Source organism: Erythrolamprus reginae, chromosome 1 (assembly GCF_031021105.1).
Source record: "Erythrolamprus reginae isolate rEryReg1 chromosome 1, rEryReg1.hap1, whole genome shotgun sequence".
Lineage (NCBI taxonomy): Eukaryota > Metazoa > Chordata > Lepidosauria > Squamata > Dipsadidae > Erythrolamprus > Erythrolamprus reginae.
The window spans coordinates 157,164,259-157,180,639 of NC_091950.1; the positions used below are offsets into that span (position 1 = coordinate 157,164,259).

The window sequence follows — 16,381 nt, forward strand, 5'->3', positions numbered from 1 at the left end:
AGCTCGGTAAGAATGGAGTCGCTGCTACGCAGGCGCACTTCGCGTTTTGGGCTGGTAAAAAGAAGGAGCGGACCGGTGACGGGCATGCGCAATAGAGCCCGTGTGCTACCCCCAAAAAACCCACCCTACTAACCTTCAAGTGAGCATGCGCTTCGTATTCCTGGCGCTTCTAATGATCATCACGCATGTGCCGGGCTGCCTTTGCTTAGGCGGGCTCGGTTGCAAATCTCTCGCTGGTCGTTAGGTGGCAGCAGAGGTGCGGCGGGGGGTTTTTTGGTAGGTTTTTCTCGCTTCCCAATGGTCGCGTGGGGTTTTTTTTCCTTCCCCCGTCGAGATTTCCCGGCCCCCAATTCCCGGCGTCAAAGTGTTTTGCGGGAGGCTAAAAGAGAACCAGCGAACCTATCTACGCTGACGGAATCCGATCAGAACGATAAGGGAGGGGGGAAATCCTGAAGCACGGGCGGAGCGATGATCTCAGAGCGCGGAGTGCGCATGCGTTCACGAGGCGTGTTGCCCTAATGGTGTACAGGCGCAACACAGGCTGCTGCATACCTTCATTAGTACACTTAGGCGGACGTGGGGGGGCATATTTGCGCGAAGGCGGAAGGATACTTAACAAATGAGCGTGGCTGGAGTTTTCCTTCCGGGGTTAAAAATTGTGGAGGGGGACGGCACCAAGGGGGCGGGGTGCGTTTGTACTATTCCGTATTTGAGATTATCGTACATTCATTTTATAAATGATTTCAAATTCGATTTTTGGGCAAAGGCTTTTTTTTCAAAGTCAGACCCATTTTATCCACACTGCCTTAAAAATACTCGAGAAATTAAATAGTTGTAGATGCAAGTACAGTGGTACCTCTACTTAAGAACTTAATTCGTTCGTGACCAGGTTCTTATGTAGAACAGTTTGTAAGTGGAAGCAATTTTTTCCATAGGAATCAACGTAAAAGCAAATAATGTGTGCAAACCCATTAGGAAAGAAATAAAAGCTTGGAATTTGGGTGGGAGGAGGAAGAGGAGGAGGACAATCGCTGCCAAAGGAAGAAGGGGAGGGGAGGGGAATTTAAAAAATCCAAAACTTTAAGGCTTTTTTTTTTTTTTTTTTTTTAAGAGGGACTCTGAGACAACCACTGAAAGGCTCCTCTGGCAGCCCAGAAAAGGCTGAGATGACCGGGATTAAATGGGAAAGGCAGAAAGCTGGACGGGCCTTCAGGCCACTATCAAATTTTCTGGGAAATTTTTCCAGGCTGGGGTTCTTAAGTAGAAAATGGTTCTTGAGAAGAGGTAAAAAAATCTTAAACACCTGGTTCTTATCTAGAAAAATTATTAAAGGCTGAGGTGGCTAGGATCTACCGAGAGGGGCGGCATACAAATCTAATAAATAATAATTAAGTAGAGGCATTCTTAGGTAGAGGTACCACTGTACATTTTTTTTGTCCATCCATAAATTTGATAATCACAAGAGTATTTTCAAATGCATACCAGAATTGTTGGATGGGACCTTGGAGGTCTTCTAATCCAACACCCTGCTCAAGCAGGAAAATCCCTCCCTCCTCTAGGCACGCGCACATCCTGTGCTGCCTCGGTGCATGTGCACAATCCCTGTCCCTGTGCATGCGCACACACGTCACTGAACCTGGGATGGTGAAAAAATGACCAAACAGGCAAACCAGAAGTTCAGAAAAATGGATTTTTGGTTTGCCCATTGTGCTATTTTTCGCACACCGGAGCCTTCGGTGAAGCTTCTTGAAGCCCCGGAGTGCAAAAAACAGCATAATGGACCAAACAGAAGTCAATTTTTCTGAACTTCCGGTTTGCCCATTGGGTGGTTTTTTTGTACTCCGGAGCTTCAGGAAGCTTCCCTGAAACCTCCAGAGGGCAAAAGGCCTTCCCCAAGGCACACATGCACATTGGAGCTCACCTAGGGCAATGCCTCGTGTTTCCTCTGATATGGCTCAGTGTGCCATCTGTGGCACATGTGCCATAGGTGTGCCATCACGGCCCTGTAGCATTTCAAATGCACTTCTATAACTGTCTGGTTTGGTTCTGCAGCCCAACAAGACCGACACAGACTTCAGAGGATAATCAGAACTGCAGGAAGAAACAATTGCTGCCAACCTGCCTTCCATTGAGGACCTGTATACTGCACGAGTCAAAAAAATGGCTGTGAAAATATTTGGTGACCCCTCGCATCTTGGACACAAATTGTTTCAACTCCTACCCTCAAAACATCACTACAGAGCACTGCACACCGAGACAACTAGACACAAGAACAGTTTTTTCCCAAACGCCATTACTCTGCTAATCAAATAATTCAACATTGTCAAACTATTTACTAAGTCTGCACTTCTGTTACTACTAGTTTTTTCTCATCATTCGTATCACCCATTTCCTTCCAATTATGACTGTATGACTGTAACTTGTTGCTTGTATCCTTAAGATTTTTATTAAAATTGATTGTTTCCTGATTACTTATTTGACCCCAGTGGCAATCATTAAGTATTGTACCTCATGATTCTTGACAAATGTATCTTTTCTTTTATGTACACTGAGAGCATATGCACCAAGACAAATTCCTTGTGTGTCCAATCACACTTGGCCAATAAAGAATTCTATCTATCTTCTATCTATCTTAACCTGTGCTGGATCACCCACAACTTCCCAGAGGTTAGCTGTTCTACTGTTTAATTGTTCTTACTGTCAGAAAATTTCTCCTTAGTTTTAGGTTGGATGAGAAATAAAATCATTAAGAGAAAGCTTTTTCTTAAAAAGAAAACAGCTAGATGCAGCAGAAAAATTAGATAATTCAATAACTGCCATGTAAAAAAAAAAGAGTAAGTTACCGATACATTATAGCAGTAGCATTTAGACTTACGGTTTATACCACTTCATAGTGCTTTTACAGCCCTCTAAACTGTTTACAGAATCAGCATATTGCCCCCAACAATCTGTCCTCATTTTACCCACTTTGGAAGGATGGAAGGCTGAGTCAACTTTGAGCCAGTGGTGAGATTTGAACTCCTGAACTGCAGCTAGCAGTTAGCTGAAGTAGCCAGGTTATACTGTTTGGAGAAATTTTAGGTTAGCAAAATATTAAATTATGGAAACATTAATTAACTGAAAAGAATAAAAAAAATATGATTTCCAATCACTTATGAACACTAGCCAGATTCTTACATGACACACATACTTCTATTTAGGATCTATTTTTAAGCCAAGAAAGTTCCTTCAAATGACTAAAATCAAACTTGCCACATTATATAGTACGGTAATGTTCATGTAACTTTCTTGATAACAAGTAATTACGGTAGCTTACCATCAGGCAAAAACTTTTGGGACATGGGATTTTACCGTATTACTACTGTTATAATTATATCAAAAGGAACAAGAGAATATGACTATCAAGAAGGGAAAATGCATAACTTTCCAAAGGCCGTTGAATTCCAACTCCCTTCAGAGAGCCAGTTTGGTGTAGTGGTTCAGGATGGCTTAGAAAGCAGAAGCCTCCTTTAGGAAATTCAATTCAATTCAATTTATTAGATTTGTATGCCGCCCCTCTCCGAAGACTGAGTGAATGGGGTCAATGGGGAAGCCTGCAGGGAATGTTGCAAAGAAGAAAGTGTAGAAAGTTAGCACCCACCCCTCTCCTGGAAGAATGAAATATTTTAGCAAATATTAAAAAGGAAGAATATTATATTCTAAGAATATTAAAGAGAAATGGAAATCTTAGGGGGAGACAGAAACTTAAGAGCATCAGCTCCCTGTCCCCCAGCAGCTATTTGGTGCCCATTGAGGGACTGGACCTACAAAACAAAAGACCTTCATTGTTGAACAATCAAGAAGAATCATAATTTTATAAAATTTGGCAGAGGGTCTATATTTGGTGGAACAAAAAAAATGCTTAATGATATCACATTGTTTAATGATGTTAAAATAATAGTTAAATGTATTATACTGGAATGTTCTTAGATAGAGTTTTGTAATAGATGAGTTCATTTCTCTGAATTGATCTAAGGTAAAATAGTTTTTCCTTTTTGTATTAAGAAGACTTCTATCCTGAGCGGAGCAATTGTAGCTCCTTTTTATGTTATGTGTTTTGTCTGGTCGTTTCATGTTTGTTTGTAATGTTTTGTCTTCTTATTTGAAAATAATAAAAATATTTAAAAAAAAACAAAAGACCTTCAGTTCCAGGATGATGGGATTAAGTCATGACCCTCCAGGACATAAGAGGATTATCTAGCAGCAGGGCTCACTGCATTGCAAAATCACCTGGAGACATTGTATCTTGCATCACCCTCCAGGCTTCAACCAAACTTGAGTCAGAGAAATATGATCCCACAAGGCCCCATGGGAGCCTGAATACAGCCAATAGAATACATTTTTGCACAGGAACAGGAAGCTCAAGGGCAAGACCCAAAAGGGGGTATAAATAACCTCCATTCTCCACTCCATGTGTGGTCAGCTGTAGCCATGTGATTGGTGGTACTGTTCTGTTAAACCATCTTTCCAATCAGCCTCCACGTTTTCAGTGTCTTTCTCCCCACTTGGAACTGAACTAGATGGATAATTCTTCCAACAGAAAGATATTGGGATTTGAGATTACTATTAGAACATTTGCACTGAGTCCTAATGCAAAAGTTGGCCTTCTCCGGGTCCCGTAGACGAAACAATGTCGTTTGGTGGGCCCCAGGAAAAGAGCCTTCTCTGTGGCAGCCCCAGCCCTCTGGAATCAACTCCCCCCCGGAGATCAGGACTGCCCCCACCGTCCTTGCCTTTTGCAAACTACTGAAAACCCACCTATGCTGCCAGGCTTGGGGATCATAACTGACCCTTAGCTGTTTATGTATGGTTTAATTGGATGGTATGACTGTTTTATAATGGGTTTTTATAATTGTTTTCAATATTAGATTTGTGCTTTGTATTTTGTTGTGAGACGCTCCGAGTCTTCGGAGAGGGGTGGCATACAAGTCTAATAAATAATAATTAAAAAGAGTGGTTTGGCTGAATAGAAAGAGTTTTGCAAAGTTCATCCAATCAGTTTAATGAATGAAGAACATGCAAGATTGGACTTCATGGCCTAATGAGATGGCAATTGTTTGACTTCATTTAAATGGGGCTTAGTTGTTTGGAGAACAGGGACTTTAGATTTACTTCTTCTAAATCCTGTCTTGATGGCATCATTGCTTTAACTTCAGATAGTAAACATGACTTCCTTTGTTTGCAAAATTAATTTAGCACTGGTAATAGACTCATGTTCCAGACTGCACTTGAAGGTAACAGGCTAGCTGAGAAGGTACAAATCAAAAGGGAGAGCACATACATACCTCTACTCTCAAACATCACCTCACTGCTTCCTGATTAAATCTTATCCATCTCCCTTTATCTAATGCTACGGTTGGTCTGGAACAGGTGGATTCTGGTTTTCTTCACTGCCACTTTGCGCGGGCACATGGGCAGTACTAAAACAAAGCGGCACAGAAACAGAAGCAAAAAACAAGATGGCGGTGCCATAGGCGCCACTGAGATAACCAGCTTGGGGGCGTGGCAAGCCTGGGTCACTGCCAGTTCCAGCAACCCAGGCCACCAAGTTACTACTGGTTCTATAGAATCAATCCGAACCAGGAGGAACCCACCTCTGGTCTGGAACATTTCACCCAAATAGCTTGTAGTTAGAGATATTTCATTCTCTCTATGGACAGTATTTGCCTAAATTATTTTCATACTTTTTCTCATTTTAAGTGTCATTTACTTTGACTTTCCAAAATTGTAGCTAAAACTGAAGTTGTTCTTGCTTGCCTCTTGCTTTCTTTTTCTTTCTCTTTCTTTGCATCTCCATGGGAATATTCATACAGCAACCAGTTTCACATACCTGTTCTCAAAGTCCTTTTCAAACATCCTTGCTCATTCATACCCTTCTGTATGAAGCATCTCAGGTCATCATGATGCCTTTTTATTATGGCAGTTTCTAGTCGCCAAGTGCAAGCAACTGATCATTGCATTAAGCAACACAGGAGTAGATTTCAGTTTACATTAATGACTAGGACTGGATTCTACAATAGATATAAGTTGTAGGACTATAATTTATTTCAATTTCCAAGACTTGAGAGTTCTTCCTTTTTTTCCAAACTCTTGAAGGAGAAATTCTGAGGCTTATAAACTTCAGGGATTAAATAACCACAGCTTTCTTTCACTTCGCTAGATACACATTGTGTTTAAAACAATAGCAGGACCAAAAATAAAATTTTTATCTTTTTTCCCCACAACTAGGATTTTTAGGTTACTGGTGTGCTAATGTTTCTTTGTCTTCAACTGCTTTGCAGAAATATTTAGGAAAGCTGTTTTTTACACTGCCATGTAAGAGGATGCAAAGTTTTCCCTTCCGAGCTTACAGTAGTAGAGCTGTATAGAAGTTTTATCTTCTTCAAAAATTAAAAGGTAGTATAGCTTTGTCTGTAGAGTGCTTGGTGTATAACTTGTTCCAAATACTGTACAACAATTTGACACAGTTTGGTCCAAGTACATTTTTTCAAGGACTTCATTTTATCCTGAGTTTTTATTACCGGTGTAATACAAGTAGTCCTCGACTTACAATTATTTGTTTAAGTGACTGTTCAAAGAAATGTCATTGATAAAAGTGACTTATGACCGTTTTTCTCATGATCATCCCATGGTCACACAATGATAATTTGGATTCTTGGCAGCTGACTCTTACTTATGATTGCTGCAGTGTCTAGGGTCATGGGATTACCTTTTGCAATTTTCTGACAAGCAAAATCAATGGAGAAGCTAGAATCACTTAACAACCATGTTACTAATTTAACAACTGAGGTGATTCACCTATCAATTATGGCAAGAAAGATATTAAAATGGGGCAGAACTGTATTGTGGTTATAAGTCAAGGACAACCTTTAATATGGCTGAAAAATATAACCAATGTGAATTATGTGATATAGCAAAATATGTAGATATAATTAATCTGTGTCTTTAAAGATTTTTGTACTTCAAACACCTACATAATTTATTTTCTTTTTAACCCACCCCTTTCCTTCCATGAAGTGTCAGGAGAGCTAGATTTTGCATCTAGCTCATACATACATATCGTTATTACAGTCATTTCACCAGAATCCAAGAAGAGTGGATGAAACAAAGTAAAACAGTTCATGACTAAGTCACTGATATGATCAAAGTTGTCTGCTTTCCCAGACAGTGGAACAGAACTTCCATTGTTCATAGAAATGGAATCAAACTGGCCTGATAATAACAACTGCATAAAACAAATCAAAATTGCTTGAGTATTTTGTCAAATAGACAATAATAATATAAATATTCTTGCCTCAGAAAAAAAAAGTCAGGCATGAACTTCCATCTAGTTCACTGGCTTCTTGTTCAAGTTTCATCCTTTTCAGTAGGCTTCTCAATATTGTCTCAGCCCTACATCCTACCCCACAGGTCAGAAACCACCTACCTGTATCAAAAGGCAACAGGTATTGACTGTATTCATACAAAACAAGTCACAATTGGCTTAGCTTGTTGGATGAACATAACCCTTCTGTTTTTTATACTTACAATTTAGTGCAGTGTTTCCCAACCTCAGCCATTTTTAAATGGTGTGGTTGGGTTATCCTCATAGTTCCCTCTAAGCTGAGCAGTGAGCAATCGCTCACTTAAAAATCATCATCAACTCAGAGTTTTCCAAACATGCCCAGAAGCCGAGAGGGAAAGAGTGAGAGGGAAGGAGAGAGGGAGGAAGAGGGGAAGAGAGAGAAACAGATAGAAAAAAGAGAGGAAGGAAAAGAGAAAGAAAAAGAATGGGAGTAAGGAAGAGAGAAAGAAAATCAAAATCTAGTTTGAAACTAGCTCAACTATTTAAGTGGCATTTTGATATTGATAGAGTTGCCCTATTATGAGCTCACTGTTATAGACACACAGTATTTTATTTTGAAATTCTCTGAGGCAAAACAGGGAGGGTTTTTTGTTTGTTTGTTTGTTTGTTTATTTATTTATTCATTTATTTATTTATTTATTTATTTATTATTTCTGTGCCGCCCAGTCCCGAAGGGACTGCCGCTCAGACACTATACTTTTCCGCGCCCCCCCCCCCCAAAAAAAAATTAGAGGGAACACTGGTTATCCTACGAGTTGAAATCCACATATCTTAAAGTGGCTAAGGTTGGAAAATGCTACAATAGTGGATTGAATAGATGTAGAATCTAGACAAGTACAGTTCATTCAACAATGTGATTAACAACAATGAAGCCAGCTATTATCTCCTGTCAGCAGCTAACTAGCTAACTAGATTTGAAAACTCTCCCCGGCTTCAGGCAAGTCTTTAAATCAGCGGTCCCCAAACTACGGCCCGCGGGCCGGATGCGGCCCAACGAGGTCTTTTAACCGGCCCGTGGCAAGCTCACGAGATTTTACTGGTCGATAAAATAAGCTCCCGAATCTCCTGTCAACTCACCGCGGTCGGCTGCTCAGCGAGGAGAAGGTGGAGAGGCAAGGGGGCGGGGAGGAAAGCGGACCTGCAATTGGCCCCTTCCTTTGTCGCCTTTAGGGAGAGAAACTGTTGCTGCCCTATGGCAGAGCAGCAACAGTTCCTCTCCCTAAAGGCGAGAAAGAAATTGGCCAATTGCAGGGCCGCTTTCCTCCCCGCCCCCTTGCCTCTCCACCTCCTCCTCCCCTCCTCCTCCGCGGTGAGTGAAAAACTGTCCACTGAAAGTCACAGCTAAGTGCACCATGGCTAAGTTTGTGTGTGGGGGGGAGGCGGCTGCTTGAAAACCCCTGACCTCCATCGCCTCCCCCCCACGGCACAAGGCGAGCACACCTCGCCGCTGACACAGGCGGCGGGGACTGCCCTGTCCCCCTGTCCCCCCTTGCGCAAAACTACGCAGCCCCAGATCGCTCGCTTCTCCAGCCAGCAAAGCCGATTGCCCGGCTTTGCTGGCTGATGCAGGAAAGGAAAGCCTCACATTTAAAAAGCACGCCACTTTCTGGGACTACGGCGCCGTGGTGGCCTTCAAGCGCGGCCCTTCGCGGCGCCCCCCACCCGTTCCTGCAGGAAGAGATCGGGCACTTTACCGGGAGGTGGAGGCGGCGTGGGGCCGGACGCTGGGTGCCGGGGAGGGCGAAGGAGTGGACGCGCCTCTCAGCTGCAGAGCGGAACGGGGATGGAGATCCGCGGCGGAGTCCGGCGTTGGGAGCCTGGGGCCATGCGGGACCGTTCATCCAGGCTTGCCGGTCCACGCGCGCCTGGATGAGCGGTCCCGCATGGCCCCAGCGCCGGACTCCGCCGCGGATCTCCATCCCCGTTCCGCTCTGCAGCTGAGAGGCGCGTCCACGCCTTCGCCCTCCCCGGCACCCAGCGTCCGGCCCCACGCCGCCTCCACCTCCCGGTAAAGTGCCCGATCTCTTCCTGCAGGAACGGGTGGGGGGCGCCGCGAAGGGCCGCGCTTGAAGGCCACCACGGCGCCGCAGTCCCAGAAAGTGGCGTGCTTTTTAAATGTGACGCTTTCCTTTCCTGCATCAGCCAGCAAAGCCGGGCAGTCGGCTTTGCTGGCTGGAGAAGCGAGCGATCTGGGGCTGCGTAGTTTTGCGCAAGGGGGACGGGGACAGGGCAGTCCCCGCCGCCTGTGTCAGCGGCGAGGTGTGCTCGCCTTGTGCCGTGGGGGGGAGGCGATGGAGGTCAGGGGTTTTCAAGCAGCCGCCTCCCCCCCCCCACACAGAGATAAGAGAGAGAAAGAAAGAGAGGGACAGAGAGAAAGAAAGAGAGGGACAGAGAGAAAGAAAGAGAGGGACAGAGAGAAAGAAAGAGGGACAGAGAGTAAGAAAGAGAGGGACAGAGAGTAAGAAAGAGAGGGACAGAGAGAAAGAAAGAGGGACAGAGAGAAAGAAAGAGAGGGACAGAGAGAAAGAAAGAGACAGAGAGAAAGAAAGAGGGACAGAGAGTAAGAAAGAGAGGGACAGAGAGAAAGAGAGAGGGACAGAGAGAAAGATAGAGAGGGACAGAGAGAAAGAAAGAGAGGGACAGAGAAAAAGAAAGAGAGGGACAGAGAAAAAGAAAGAGAGGGACAGAGAGAAAGAAAGAGGGACAGAGAAAGGGAGAGAGAGAAAGAGAAAGAAAGGTAGAGAGAAAGAGTGAGAGAAAGAGAAGAGAGAGAGAAAGAAAGAGGAGGGAGAGAAAGAGGGAAAGATAGAGAGGGAGAGAGAAAGGAAGAGGAGAGATAGAAAGGGAGAGAGAGAGAAAGGGAGAGAGAGAGAGGGAGAGAGAAAGAGGGAGAGATATAAAGAGTGAGTGAGAGAAAGAGAGAAGAGAGAAAGAAAGAGAGAGAGAGAGAGGACAGAGAGAAAGAGAGAGAACTAGAAAGACAGAAGGACAGAGAGAAAGGGAGAGAGAGAGAAAGGAAGAATAAATATTAAATATTGTATTTGTTCCCATTTTGTTTTTTACTTTAAATAATGTATGTGCAGTGTGCATAGGGATTTGTTCACACGTTTTTTTAATAGTCCGGCCCTCCAACAGTCTGAGGGACAGTGAACTGGCCCCCTGTGTAAAAAGTTTGGGGACCCCTGCTTTAAATAGTAAGTAGAAGCTGTTTTACAAGCTCCCTATATTTATGGGAGGGGAGGAATAAATGGGAAGTAATAAATAATGCTTATCTCACCAATCTGATTCTTCCCTCAAAAAAAATAAATAAAAATAAATAAAAAAGCCATCTTCTTGTTGCATCAGAAATAGCTTCAAATAATCACTTTAGAAATTATCCTGAAGCTCTGCCAATGAACAGGAATGTGAGGAGAGTGGGGCTGAATTTACAAATTATTATCAGTTTTGGCTATGTAACCATAATTAACTAAAGACATAATTGAGAGTGTTCATAAACTATGCTAAAGCCAAGACCAAGCAATCTGCTTAGAGCATGACATAACTTATGAACCCATTATGTTGCCTTGGCAAACTCATTATAGAGATTTCCCTGCTTATTTGGGGTGTATCTGTCATGTGGTGTTCTGTGGCCTTCAACATGCTTACTTACCTGAGCCCTTGGGCCCAAACAGATTTTCCATCACTGTTTTTCAAGAATATCAAGATTTAAATAGTTTGAAAGTTCCTTATACTGTACTTTGGATTACCAAGGCTTGTTTGTTTTTTGCCTAATTGAATTGGTGAAATTTTAGCCCTACATTGCTATGTCAAGAAAACATTACATATGAGGTGTTTGCCTATAAGGTATTTTTACAAGTTCATAATATGCTAGTAAGTTAGAAGATCCTAACGTTAATAATAACAATGGGGAGGGGGGAATCATTGTCTACTCAATTTTCGTGCGCCATATACAGTACTGTATCCAGGGGCAGATTCCTGATTCTGCCGCTACTGGTGCACTACACACAAAACTTCGCTTCTGCTGCAGGCGCGGGCATACATTCCAGTGACATTTTGCTTCTGCGCATGTGCAGGAAGCAAAATCTCACTGGGACACGCACGCACATGCAGCAGAAGTTAAGTTGCACATGCAGCTCAATTTTCGCTACCGGTGCGCCGTCCTTATCCATACCAGTAGCAACCCAATACGGACTGTATCTGTTAAGAACACCAAAGCCTTCATAAGATAGGTGACCTCTAAATATATTTCTTCATCATTCTCCTAGTCTTAACAACTGTGCTACTTATACATATTCTAAAAATCCTTTTGGGTGGGTGGGTGGGGAGAAGTACATCCTAGGAAGTCTTATGAATGTATTTTTTTGCCAGTTAGGACTTTGTACATCTTTTAGTTCAATCAGCAGAATCATCAACATGCTCTCTCCCTGTCAGAAGCAGAACAAATAATGACACTACATCCCATTCATTTGCTATGGAAACTATGTTTGATTAAGTATCAGGTATCTGGCTTTTACTCATGCGCTTAGCCGGCACGATCTATGTATTTATAACCTTGGCAGCCCTAAAGTCTAAAACAGCAAAACAATTCTCAAGCTTTGAAGTTTATTTCACAATGTGACTTGAGCAATGATAATGTATTAATTATTGTTGGTTTTACAATGGACAGAAGAATGCAGTTTTTCCAGACAAATATGTGCCCAATAAGATTAATATTCTACATTAGAATAAACAAAGAGTGATTAAGAAAAGTAAGAAAACCAATGTCAATGCTTAAGCAATTCAGTGCTGTATCAGCATCTTGACATTGTGAAAAAATTACTTGAGAATAGATCAGGGCCTGGGAGCCTGTGGCCTTTATTTTTATTTACTGTATCTATACAATGTAAAACAGTTGTATATCTTAAAACCTATCTTAAAACCAATTCTGGGCCATTTACAACTAATGAAACAATAGATGTAATCATAAAAAAAATCACCTTTCTAAAAAATAGAAAAATTTGGTACCACAACACTCTTTTGTCAGAAACCAACATTCTCATTTCACTTCACCCTGACCTCATCCTATATCAGTGCTTGAGGGAAAAATATTTTTCAGAAAGATAAAAAGATGAGGGCCTGAAAAGACACACTTCCAAGAATACCTAATATGCTAGTGTTTAAGAGAAGGGACCTGGAGCGTGGATATAGTTGAATTGCAAGTACCAGTATCGTGTGACTCTTTATTTGTTTGGCTATTGAAAATGCAGTTAAGTGGTACCGTATCTGGAAGGCCGCCTTAAATTACTATCCTGATGAAAGGGGAATAGTCACATTAGCAGCTTTCTGTAATATTAAATGCCTTCTCTGTTGTTGCTTCTGTTCAGTGGACACGTATGCCAAATGGCATCATCTTGTTGGACTTTTGCAGGGCTTTGAAAACTTGGATGTTCCACATGGATCTGGACCAGGAGGTTAAGTAAGCCCCACTGTCAAATTGCATTGATTTTAATCCCAGGCATGTTATTGTTTTTACATATTGCTTTTATGAATTTTATTGAATTCTTTTATCTCTGTATGCTGCCCAAAGTCACCTTTATGAGATTATTTGATTTTTTTATTTATTTATTCGATTTTTATGCCGCCCTTCTCCTTAGACTCAGAGCGGCTTACAACATGTTAGCAATAGCACTTTTTTTTTAAACAGAGCCAGCATATTGCTTCCACAATCTGGGTCCTCCTTTTATCCACCTCGGAAGAATGGAAGGCTGAGTCAACCTTGAGCCGGTGATGAGATTTGGACCGCTGACCTACAGATCTACAGTCAGCTTCAGTGGCCTGCAGTACAGCACTCTACCTGCTGCATCACCCCGGCTCTATGTGTGGCTATTCAAAGGCTGGATTCAGAAATGAAGTTTTAGAATTGACAGACTCCATTCATACCCAAGGAGATATAGAGGGAGTGGGGGGAAAGCATATAACTGGTGAATAGTTTTCATAATGTTTCCCTTTAACTCCTTGATTACCACCCTACAGGCACAACACTCTGAAATGGAAAGAAAGTCTCTGGTTTGCAAAGGGAAAGACCAATAGGCAGGAAAAAAATTCTTCTCCAGCAAGCATCTTGTGAGTGCAGTTCAACTTTAAATTAAGCCATTATCAGAAGCTTGGCAAACTCCTGACACATAAGGTTCATTGTTCATCATTAACTGTTTTCATAAAGGATCACTGGTATTTATATTCTTAAAATTTACACTACAATTATAAACTATATTTCACATTATAGAATGTGAAGAGCCAAAGATTTTGATGGTAAAGATTTGCTTGTGCAAAATGTGCTGCAATTGAGAAACAACTCTATACAGTACAGTACTGGTATAATATAAATGAAAATATTGGTGGAAAATAAATTCTTACTTAAGCAAATGAAATTTGCTGCCCCCTGGTGTATCATCATGTTAAAGAATGGAGACTAGGTTTTCCTCCTAAAGATCTGTGCTTTATTTAGATTTGTACATTTTATAACTATGTACTGTACATAGAAAAAATATTTGACATATAGGCCACTAAATTCTGTTAAAAGTTAATATAATATATGAACACACACACACACAGAGGCTCTTAGACTAACTTATATTTGCACCTTCATTTTTTCTTCACATCAGTTACATATCTCTCCACCCTCATTTATAAATTTCCCAAACATAATCCTTTTACTCACTTTCTCTGGCATATTGATGTGATTGCTTTTAAAAGGGGATTTGACAGTAGTCCTGCAGATAGTAAAAAGTACTTAATGGATCTTTTACAGGTGAATGTATAGATGAAAAGATTTCTCATGTCTGATTATGCAAATGTATTTGCCATTCTGTGTTTGTGAGATGAAATAAAATCTGATAAGTTCACTGTAGCAGCTGTGAGTCAGATAAAAATATTAGGTACACATTGCCCCATCTAAACTAAAATGCTGTAATGATCACAACAGACATCAAAACAAAATAGCAAGCGAATCTGATAACTTACAGATAATACTAAAATATTTACACAGATTCCCTAATGCTACTCATTACAAAACTAATAGCGTGGGTGGCTTTAAGGATGCATTGTCATCATAATTGGTTGAAAAGTAAGAACTCCTAAATGTTCAACGGGATGGGTGGGATGAATTTTCCTGTTGGCCACGTACACTGGGAAACCTGAACTGTGCTCTGCAACAAAAGATAAGGATATTTACCATTAAAAGACTCCTAAAAATAAATAATAATGAATTGCCAAGTGGGGTAATGGTGGGAAAATCATGATGCAATGGTCAATGATTTAGAGAAATCTTGGAGTCATGCTTGCATTGCTTACCTTTTAGTGGAGAATCCACTAATAACAGCTCTCATTACTGTTTTAATTTTTAATTCTAATTTTAATTTTTACTAGGAGCCAGGGTGGTGCAGCAGGTAGAGTGCTGTACTGCAGGCCACTGAAGCTGACTGTAGATCTGAAGATCAGCGGTTCAAATCTCATCAGCGGCTCAAGGTTGACTCAGCCTTCCATCCTTCCGAGGTGGGTAAAATGAGGACCCAGATTGTGGGGGCAATAGCCTAGCTCTGTTAAAAATGTGCTATTGCTAACACTTTGTAAGCCGCCCTGAGTCTAAGGAGAAGGGCGGCATAAAAATTGAATAAATAAACAAATAAATAAATGTCTATCATTAAAAAAAAGGCAGTGAAAGTAAATCTGCCCATGCTCACTTATATAAATCTATGTGTGAGAACATTTGGAATGCTATCTATTTCTGATCTCCACACTTCAGTAATTATTGTGGAACTGGAAAAGAGCAAGCAAAGAACAACTCCTATATACGAGTCAAAAGAGGGTAGAGAAAATATTTACTGACCCCTCGCATCCTGGACACAAACTGTTTCAACTCCTACACAGTACTGCACACCAAAACAACTAGACACAAGAATAGTTGTTTCCTGACCGCCATCACTCTACTAAACAAATAATTCCCTCAACACTGTCAGACTTTTTGCTAAATCTGCATTACTATTCTACTAGTTTTTCTCATCATTCCTATCAATATTGTTTCTTCATTGCTTATTTGACCCCTATGACAACCATTAAGTGTTGTACCACATGATTCTTGACAAATGTATCTTTTTCTTTTATATACTTTGAGAGCATATGCACCAAGACAAATTCCTTGTGTGTCCAATCACACTTGGCCAATAAAATTCTATTCTATTCTATAAGAAAAAATTATAGCTAGAAAGAAGACAGGTAAGAAGGGATGAAATAGATATATGTCATGCTTCAACTGCATACAATAATGATGTTTTAACCATTTTCATAGTATGAGGGAGGATTTTAAAACCAACCAAAAGAGCTGGGAATCCTCTCTGATTTCCAACATATATTTTAATAGAAAAAATATCATTAATACTTATTTAAGATATAAAATTAAAAGGAACTCCCATCATTTTCCTCAGTGAGGAAAACTATGGTAAATCCTCCCTGGATTTATAGCTATGCTCTATTATGAAATAAAGCTATTATCTAAGTCCATTTTTAATATTATGCAAAATCCACCAAATTCTAAGTGTCAACAGGATATTGAAATCTGAATATCTACATTTATCAAAAAGGAGGGATAGGCAATTCAATGCTTTCTAGATACAGTGGTACCTCTACTTAAGAAACTAATTCGTTCTGTGACCAGGTTCTTAAGTAGAAAAGTTTGTAAGTAGAAGGAATTTTTCCCATAGAAATCAATGTAAAAGCAAATAATGTGTGCAAACCCATTAGGAAAGAAATAAAAGCTTGGAATTTGGGTGGCAGGAGGAGGGGGAAGAGGAGGAGGAAAGTCGCTGCCGAAGGAAGGTGAGGGGAAATAAAAAAAATCAAAACTTTAAGGCTTTTTAAAAAACAGAGTGACTGAGGGGGTAAGGAGCACATGCCTCCCATATACCCGGCATGAGGCTGCATCCCATACACTGTGCCAGAGAGAGAAACCCAGGGGGAATGGCA

General features: G+C 41.1%; 1 protein-coding gene across 1 annotated transcript in view; it reads right to left on the minus strand.

Annotated features, from left to right (window-relative positions):
* The window catches only part of CLASP1 (cytoplasmic linker associated protein 1), a 273,270-nt gene extending 272,822 nt beyond the window's left edge, over window positions 1-448 (minus strand). The window contains exon 1 of the mRNA XM_070730165.1: window positions 134-448. The gene's annotated coding sequence lies outside the window, so the exon portion shown is untranslated. The remainder of the gene's footprint in view (window positions 1-133) is intronic.
* Window positions 449-16,381: the final 15,933 nt, after the last annotated feature.